At 42.8% G+C, this 10,304-nt stretch overlaps 1 long non-coding RNA gene across 1 annotated transcript; it reads right to left on the bottom strand.

Moving 5' to 3' along the window:
- Nucleotides 1-3,240: 3,240 nt before the first annotated feature.
- Nucleotides 3,241-4,744, bottom strand: LOC130162621 (uncharacterized). The gene is made up of 3 exons (XR_008826290.1): nucleotides 3,951-4,744; nucleotides 3,762-3,851; nucleotides 3,241-3,646 (listed from the first exon to the last, which is right to left on the bottom strand). It is a non-coding gene; the product is annotated as an uncharacterized LOC130162621 (long non-coding RNA).
- Between the last annotated feature and the right edge of the window lie 5,560 nt (nucleotides 4,745-10,304).

Consider the following 10,304-nt stretch of genomic DNA (forward strand, 5'->3'; position numbering starts at 1 on the left):
GAGCGGTCTGGTTGTATTTTGCATTGGAAATGAACAAGCAGAGACGCAGGAGGTGGAGCAGGTGATGGAGTGATGTCCGGACGGGCGAGGTGTGGCAAACGACTGGTTGTTGTAACTCACTGCACAGAGGAGAGCATCAACAACTGCTGTCGCATCACCGCTATTCCAGTAGCTGAGGCCTCGTTTATCTGGATCACACAAAATAATAAGGTGTGTGAAATTTAGTAGCTACAGCTGTTGTGTTTGAGAACCTCTGTCAGCAGAGGGAGTGGAATTAGCCGAGATGCTAGTGGAAAGCTAAAAGTTAGTTACCAATCTACTGGATTGCTAATATATATATATGAGGGTTACCTGGCTTCAGATGCTGAGTAACTGAGTATCAAGGAGCACATAATGCTGGCCTCTCATTCACTAGCCCTGGCCTCTCACCACAATACTTATCAACGACGACATCAGTTTTTATACTATCCTAAATATGAATTTACTCAACGGTAAGTTCTGTTTGACTACGGCCGAATGCGGAACACAAACATTTACAGCTCCACGTGACGCTGCAAAGCAAACACAGCCCGTACGAATCAAGTGTCCGGAGACAGAAAAAGAAGGCGAGACAATGAGCTCCTAGAAAAGTGAGAGAAAATAGCATGAAAGAAAGAAAACATTTTGCCCCACGTTCTGCTCTACGTTCACTCGGGAGGAAAGGCATTCCTGCTTATTCTCTCAGCTTCAAGACGTGAAATGAGAGAAATTCCATCCGTCACCGACGATAAAGACAATGTTATTGCAAGGCTCGCAGTGTTGGGTTACATGATGTTTGTCTCCCTGGAAACAAGCCCATTGGAGAGGCGGCCGGGTTAGTAGCTGAGGCGAGATCAGAAACAGGTGAAGGCTTTCCCTCGGTCGCACCGTCTCTGCACCGTATAGTGCACGAGGCGCGAGGAGGCCTGACGCCAGCGGCAATTATGTTCCACGTGGTCAAATATGACAATTTTCTTGTCAAAAAGCAGAAGTGCTCGGTGTGTGTTCTGGATGAAAAAGGCATTTGCAATCGTATTCAGGTCATCATGGGACACTAAACCCCAGATGAATTCAATATTCTGACTCTGAGCGGCTCGTACGTCCGCACGGCAGTGACGGAGCACTGACTTCGTGTGGCTGAGTCAAGCAGCTGTGAGTTTCACCTGAGTGCCATCGATCTCCATTTTCAGGAGCGGTGCATGCGTGAGAGCCAGGTCTGGACTTGATTGGGAGGCGAGCGGAGAGGGCGGCCAATTTGTCATCATTTGGGTGACAACTTGTCTGACTGACATGCTCCCTCACTGACCTCTCTTTGTGCTTTGAACTGATAACAGAACTGTATGTGTGCGACTGTGCACGAGGAGGGGGAGATATAAGAAAAATGACAACGACGAAGGAAAACGGGGGACGTTAAAGAGAAAATCAGGGTTTCTGGGTTGAATGGTAAAATTCCCAACGTTTCCAGACTCTGCTGTGTTGATTTAATTTGAAGGTCTTGATATTCACAAAGATTTCAGTTGAAACTCTGCCTGCTATCATGTGCTAGACTTTGCCTAAAACCAGATTCACAGTATGTATATAGTAAGAACAATATTTTTCCATACATAACCAAACTGTTCATGCAACGGTGCAAGTTCAACAGACGGTAAAACAAACAAAGTATTTTAGTCCTGTGGAGTTGTCTGAAATATTTTATCTTTATACAGCAGGAAAATATTTTTCAATAAACCCTCTGTACGCTTCCTGGACCAAAGAGCAGGGCAAGTGACCAGCTGATGAACATGGTGGAGAATTTACAAGCTAAGTGAATGTTAGCTAGCTTAGTTGGACTAGCTAAAGGGTCACATGCTTCCCTCAGGAGTTAGTGGAGACTAAAAACATCTTAAAAAGAAAGTTAATATTGGACTCGACAGGTAAATGAATTTCGCGACTAGCTTATGATCCAGAGGTTTCCCTTATATGTTGGCAGAGACCAAAACAAAGCTAAAAGGAGCATGAATGTTGGACTTACATCACTCCAAATAAATACACAAAGGAGCTAAAAAAAACTTGCTTGAAAAGTCGCTAAATGTCTCCAGATGATGTCATGTGCTAATTACCATTTTTACTGCGTCAAGTGGCCAAAAAAAAAAAAAAAACAAAACCATCAAATATCAATTAATGCAGGTTTAACTAGAGATGATGGCAGAGCTTCAGTATTTAGCAGTAAAATATTCCACATGAGGAAAAGTTCAAAGTAGTCTAAACTGAGCTTTTCCATATCAAAATATTTGCTGACAGTCTTACAAGTGGACTTGATGAAAAGATATTTTCTCTTTGGACGTAACATGAACCGAAGTGAGAATCTGGTTCAAATGACGTCAAAATTAGTCAAAACGGAGCAACTTCTGCACAACACTTGTGTAAAGTTTGTCTACAGGAAACTGCGTTATTATTCTATTAAAACAATGTTTTGCTTTGAAATGAAAAGCTGTCCATTCTGGTCAGCATCAGCGTCTCAGATCTGTTTCATAAGTTCACAGAGACTTGGTAATGAAATAACTGGCTCTGTCACTCTTTGTATGTATTGGTAATTACACTCCGTATGTGTGTGTGTGTACACATTAACATTTTATTCATCTGAGCGTCTACGTTTGAGACGAAAAGTTTTGTGTATTTACTTTGAACATCATGTCACGTTAATGATTCCTAAGATTTCCAGAGTGCTGCCATATTTTATTGCCTGTGATTAAACAGACACATTAATGTGTCCCCAGACTCTTACTCACACTGTACTATGTCAGATACTCAGCACCATCAGCATCTAAATCACAAGAAAATGAAATGGCCTGGTTTTCATAACGCTAAGAAAAGCTGCAGTTGATGAATAAACCAAACCTGAACTTGATTAGGAGAAGTAATGAGTTGTTCTGTTTCAGAGGCTGCCTTTTTTTATTTTTTTATTTTATTTTTTACAAGCAATTGGTAGCTGAGCAAATAACCCTGTACGGGGAGCCAGCCAGGTACGCAGGCAGGCAAGGCTGCAGGCATTGTGAAAGGTGAATAATTACATCGCCTAAAATGTTTTTTTGGCTTCCAGCATGGAATGGAAGATTAGCTCCCTAGAGAGAGAATTTAAAAGATCCAACCTCTCTCACCCTGCTGGCTTGCGGACGACTGCTGAGGCAAACAAGATGTAAGAAAAAGCTCTTTCTCCACACATGCTTTTTTTTTAAATTTTTTTATTTTTTTATTTTTTATTTGGAGGAATAAATTAAAGAGAAAGGGTAAACAAGCCGCAGGTATGTGTACGCCAACAGTTTTAAGAGTTTCCCACCTCTTTAAGTTGCTTCACGGGTCTTCTGGGGTTCTCGCGCGCCAGAAAAAAAATAAAGAAACGAGTCAAGGACAGAAGGGAGGCAAAGATACTGTGCTGCACATTTCAGAAAACAATTCAGGAAACAGCTGGTGGCTGCAAATATTTGCAATAGAGGCACAAGTGGTAGAGACAGTAGAGGTCTTCACAGCTCCACTGGGTCCCTGCCAGCCGAGAGACCACACCTGCAACCGAAGCTGGAGCAAGTCCCAAGGTGATTCAGAGTGAGGTGAGTCCCTGCTGTCTTAGATCTGTGTGTCAGCACGAGTAATACTGGGGATCAGGAGGTAGTGAGGGTTGTTCAGTAACCAGCAGCGGTGTAGTGTAAAGCTTTGTGTGGTCAATTAAGACTAAAAAAGACTTTATAAGTGCAGTCTATCCACCATACCTGCATGGACCCTGATCGTGTGTCATAACCTGCAAAGAAGATCATTTCTTCCCTGATACGAGACACAGGGTGTCAACTTCTTCTCTGTTCCTGTGAAAACAAAACACACTTGTACTGTCTTGACTTGCTTGTTAACCGGTGCTGCATCAAAATCAAAATTTTGCGCCTGTTAAAACCTTTTACTCTGACATTTGTTCGTCAGCGCCTGTATTCGCTAAGACGCGCTCGCTGGTCTCCTTTAACGGCGAGGATGTGCTCGGTTGCATTATCACAATACCACAATATAAACTGCAGCATCGCTCTCACAGACTGTTGATAAGTTGTAATCACTCCCGCTCAGTTGTTTATGTATCACCCGCACTGGAACCGTGACATCACATCCCTTCTCTGGGCTCATTGGACGATGGGTGTAATGTGACTGTACCTGAGTAACCTTCAATTTAGGTGGAAATCAAATGTGGAAAAAGGGCGTGGATCACTTATACTGTGAAATTTAGCCGTCAAAAGCTTGTAATCAGAAGCTGTGTAATGCTTGTTATAAAAGGAGAAAATAGTATAATATTATAACAGTATAATAATTTCTACGGCCTTCACAGCTGTAGATCGCCACTATCAACATATATTCAGTGTGGCGTTGTTTTGAAGGATGAATGTATGAAGAAAGTTCACACCGGCCTTGAGAGAAAATGAGAATAAAATGCCCATTAAAAGCAAAGGGAAATATTTGTTGTGGCACTAACACGCAAACCTGTTTTGTGTTAAAGAGGTTTTTCGTTATCTGAAGAACGCTCGCCAGGTTTTTACAGGATTTTATGTAAATAGCTGATAGAGATCAGAGTCTGTTTTACACTCAGGAGAGAGCAGGACGTAAAGACAACTGCTTTGCGACACAGTTCGGTCTGCTAACACGTTAAACAGTGGTTCTTTGTTACAGACAGAAACACTCTCCCTGTGCGACCACAGCAGGATGCAGGCCTCATAGAATATACACACACACACACACACATAAAGCTAAGGGAACGTACACATCACGGTAGTCGGCCTCCTATGAATGCTTAATAAGCGAGGACAGGGGCCAGTCAAAATTCACACACACACACACACACCCACACAAACTTAATGAGGGGTGTCTCACACGTAGTGCTTCAACTGACGCCAGGAATGGTGGGAGAGGGGAAGGTGTGTGAGTGTGTATATATAGTAGGCCTGTGTGTGTGTGTGTGTGTGTGTGTGTGTGTGTGTGTGTGTGTGTGTGTGTGTGTGTGTAAAACGTGGGGGTGCTTAAAGGTGTGAATCAAACACTTAACTAAGTTGCTCCACTCGTGATTTCCCAGGACTTCGACAAACACATGAAGCTGCCGATCACATTTGTGTGTGTGAACTGAGTGGATGATGAGGTAGCTGTACGCAATAGACCCAAACTAGATTTCTGTAAAATATATATATATATATATATATATATATACACACACAGTATATTCGACTACACCCAGCTAACTCGTCTCCAGGCTGTTCAGTGTTCAGCCACTGTTCAAATGAAAATGACTGTAGTTGTAGTAGTTTTCCTCCTCTAGAGACTAAAAGCCGTTTTTGTGACAAGAGAATAATAAGTGAAAGAAAACATGTGGAGGAGGAGATTTTGTTTGTTTGCAACCTTTTAACACCCTCGCCGGTCTTGATTGGTTGTTTGTCCGTCCGATATACACTGCGGTCACTTGTGATGTTATTATTTAGCAATGTCAAACATCAGCACATAGTTAAACGCTCATTGGAATCTAAATATTGTAACGAGTTTGGATTGAAGTCCATCAGCGTCCAGCGTCTTCTTCTCTGTAATTTCCATTGTGGTCGGATCCTGAGGGACTTCGGTGAAATAAAAAACAGGAAGCGGGTCCAATTCTTTCGGACCAAACAGAGCTTTCAAAGTCTCTGGTCATGGCAATTCAAAAAGTCCCTTCCAGCATAGTTATCAATTCATTTTTCAATGACATGCATGTGTAAACTGTAGCCACAAACTGAATGTGAGAAGTAATTTGGTCATAACTGAAAAACATGACAAAGAATAAAGACTTTCCCATGATTTCTTTCACCTATAGGAGACATTAAATGCATCATCTGATATAGAGCACCTGATATCTGCATAGGAAACAGAATTTGCATTTACCGAGCTCATGATCTGGCTGCATTCTTGTGTTTGTTTAACCTCGCTGTGCAGCTCTCTGCCGCTGCTGGTACGAGTATCACCGTCCACACAGTAGCAGCTCCGCAGGGCGTCGCGGTCGGCTCTCCACAGCACGTTGTTTCTGCAGACGAGAGACCGGCTTCGTCTGTCCCGAAGCGCCCACACACACACGTCTCCTCCTGTCGCAGCTACCTGATGAGCATTAGCTTCCCCCCGAGGCCTGAGCTGTCTCTTCGGCACTCAGCATGTGTTTGTTGTTTCTTGCGCCTGCACAGCCAATTAAGGTTAATGTGACAGACATGACTTAAGCACATGAAAGCGTTTTAAGTTCCCTGGCAAAATACTTGCACTGGAGAGGTACTCCAAATAAGTGTGTGAGTGTGTGTGAGAGAGAGAGAGATGGGACATACAGGACCTGAAGCAAGCCCGGAGGGTGTAAATTGTCAACGATGTCTGGAGAAAAGCCTCCCTTTGAAATAAAGTCACGAGAGTCAGTATTTGTGGAATGCACTTTCTGATATACACAGACAAGTGTTTATTCTTTTTCATCTCTTTACTCTCCATTTTGTTGTTTGTTCCTGGCCACAAAATACTATTAATAATGATAATGATAATAAAATCAGGGGCAATAAAGTTTTAGAACCTGAGCTATCAAGCCAGATATGTTTCTTGTTTCCCTGCTCTTTGTGCTGAATACTGAAACGAGATGTGACCTTATCTCAAGAAGAGTCCGTGTCGATTCAAATGGCAATTTCACAGCAAAATTTAAACAGGAAGTGTGTTAACATTAGCGAACTGTAAGCTACTGGCTGTGCCGGACCAAGTCAACTTTTGTTTCAACTTCTGTCTGTGTAAAAATGACTAAATTACACTTAATTATTTACTTAAACAGGGCTGTAAACACAACTCGAACATATTATCACCTTATAAAGTTGAATGTGTCAACGTGTTTGTGAGTGTGTTAGCAAACAGAGACACAGAGGAACATTAACAATACATCGCTGCCATGTTTCTTGCTGCCCAACAAATGTGAAGTCCACGTTTTGCGCTCTTTTAGCTCTGTTTTGGTCTCCACCAACTCCTGTGGGGAAAGTCCTGACTCTTAAGCTGCTAAATCTTTCACTCAGCTCACCAGCTAATCAAACTCTGCCCCTCCTGTGTAACTGTTTGGTCACCGTGCTGCCCATGCTCCCTGTGTGATCTCATTTTTTTTGGGGGGGGGGGTTTCTTTAAAAGCACATGCAGACCCACCGCGCATCCAGAGGAACGGTGGTCCGCTGTGTGATGATCTGCAGCGCCCTGTGGGAAAGAGAATCCTACAGTGTGCGAAGGAGATTCAGAACTAATCCAAGTTCTCACCTATTAAAACGAAACAGATCACCACCTCAAAGAGAGGGCAAAATCCCCACTAATAGCGGTAAAGGCCTGTGGCATACCCACATGCTCACACACACACACACACACAGACACACACACACACACACACACAGACAGAAAAGACAGACAGTGATGAATTGTAGTGGGAAAATCCCTGCTGTACGGATCCTTCAAAGGCAAAAATATAAACCTGCAAAGCTCTTCAAGGCAGATCCTCGCAGCGCTCAGAGAGAGCTCGCTTTCCTCCAGTAAAGAGAATAAAGCCGAATGAGAGCACTGGAAAGTCATTCAAGCACTTTATTAAGATCTCAAGTCATAAAGCCACTGGAAAGCCATCGGATCCACGGCCATTTGGGCGCCGTGTCCTATGGACAGCAATCAAAAAGCTTGATGCATAGCATACATCTGGGATAGTGCTTTAGTGCTGAGTCTCCTATACCGTAGACCAGTTGAGAAAACACTCATGGAGGTGAGTTGCACCCGGCGTTCTCTCTGTGCCAGCGCTGTTCAGTCCTGGAGGGTTTTTTTTTTTTGTCGTCCACCGAAACACCACGGCTGCGGAAACCTGCAAACTTTTCCACAGCACTCGGCTGAACGCACGGGAACATTGGACACGGTAGAATTTCAGTTACAATCACGCCAAAGAACTTACGGGCCGCTCACAAAGTCACCAGAAGTCACCAGATAGTCGTAAAGTGTCCGACGTCCTGTATCGTGTGCCGGTTTCAGAGACGTCGGCACAGCCAACTCGCAAAGACTGTGCTGTGGACGGAGCGACGGAGAGAATATTCCCGCCAAAGAAGAAATACTTTTATTTAACTTAAGAGGTGGCGTTTTTGGATTTTGTGCCATTTTCGACAAAAAGTATTTTAGCATCTTGAAGCTCATTGTTTTTTTTTTTTCGCTCTGACCTCTGTCTGCACACACACTCACGTTAGCGACTAACTGGTGAGATAGTGGCGCCTTTACGGCGGGAACACGCTCACCTGCGTTGGGCTGCGTGGCAGCTGCCGTCACGTCGTGTTCACACTGTCTTTCTCTTTGAATTTCTTTTCATTATTAATTCATTTCTGATTTATTTTTGACAGAAAATGGTTAAAATTTATATTTATATTTTGACATGTGAATAATAAATAAATAAAAACATTGCTTGCATTGAAAACCGCCTGATAAAATGCAGAAATGTCTGTGAGGTGTTGACGCCTTAAACAGACCCACTGTGTTTGTGTTCTCACGAAGAATGCTTATTCATAATTACAGTAATTAGCACACTTGAAATTAGTGACTTTCCCTCCTTGACGATGACAAACATCTTTATGGTTTCAATCATGTCTGCTATGCAAATAGGCATCCTGTAAATCTGTGGTATTTTGAGGTTACACACTCGCAGGCAGGCAGGCAGCAACTCATGCTGGCTTCAACACAAGTACGTTCACACACTGAGACAGACATACACAGCTTTTACAGCCATTTAACTCTACAGTCGCAAAGCAGCAGTGATATTTTTACGAGCCTCACACAGAGGGAGAAATGGCTGCCTCAGGTCGTTTATGTCTTTTAGGCAATGATGGCAAACGTAGCAGCGAAAGCAAAGTCTCGATTCAGAAAGATCATGAATGATTTGGATCTGTATCAGGGGCGATCTTATTGAACCAGTTACATTGCTCCTGGCACATTTATTATATCTCTTTGCACCATTTCTTTTCCCTCCACAAAATGACTAAGTAGCTATTTGTGAATGTTTACAATGGTAAAACTTTATTCACACATTGTCTGAGAACACAAATGAACAAAACCACATATTGCTGAAATGTGATTTCACTAAGTTCCCTTTAGAAAACTACACAGGTGATATCCATGTAGATTATTACTTGTGCTTTCATTATAAGTCTGTAGTTTATGTGCAGCAGAAATCCAGAAAATTCTTGAAATTGAAATTTCTGAGAGTGAACAAGTCACCTACTCCTCCTCTACAGTCGAGGCCTCAGTAGCATCCTTTAACCCGTCCTCCTGCTCTGTTGGGGTCACGCAGCTGTCCCATAAAGACATCCTCTTCCTATCTCTGTATAATGCGCCATTTTCACAGCCTTGCCTTGTCTGTGTGTGTGACGCTTGTAAAGATTTACTTTTACCAGATGCTCTCTGCCTCGTTAACTTCAGCTCATTTGTCCCATTGTGGATCCGCTTGTTTAATAAGATTTGCGTGGCTGAACGTGAAGTCAACAATTCAGGAGGCGACCTGCAAGCTGTGCGTGGTGAGTTCTTATTCGCTGAAGACTCTTCCTCACCGCAGCTCCTGCAGCTATCGTCTTCTTCTATATGGACTGAAAGTCTCATGTGCATAAGCCTGGGGAACTTAACACTGAGCTGCCTCTGCGCTGCGTACTGAATCAGATTTATTCATCACTTCCATAATATACACTTTGCATACAGATACTGGTCAGGGAGAGTGACGGAGACACGTTAGAAAACACATAATTAACACATAATAAAAACATGGTGCATATTTAGAAACAGAGAGAGACATTTTTATGTGACCTCCTGTTTCTAAGCAGCTACTCGTTTTGATACTCCAGTTATATATACATATATATATATATATATATATATATATATATATATATATATATATATATATATATATATAAAAAAGGCCTCTTTCACAGGCGCACACACACACACACCAGGTGACTATTGCCTCCTGAGGAGCTGATATAGGGAGGAAACATTCAGATCTCAGTCGTGATGCCTTTTGGGCCATGTGGCTAAAGGCAACAGGGTCGTCTCCTGGGAGCAGTTTGTTTTTATCTTTGACAAACTTTTTTTTTTTTTAAAAGACTTTTACTGTTGAGTTTTCCCCTTTTTACTACAGGCGCTTTAAACGACCTGTTGCCCAGGCCTTGCAGGCCGGACGACCTGTTTTTGAAGGTGTGACTTGTGGCTGAATCTGAGTCCTGGGGAAACACATGGCATCAGGTAATGTG

The sequence above is a fragment of the Seriola aureovittata genome, chromosome 21 (assembly GCF_021018895.1).
Source record: "Seriola aureovittata isolate HTS-2021-v1 ecotype China chromosome 21, ASM2101889v1, whole genome shotgun sequence".
In the NCBI taxonomy this organism is placed as follows: Eukaryota; Metazoa; Chordata; class Actinopteri; order Carangiformes; family Carangidae; genus Seriola; species Seriola aureovittata.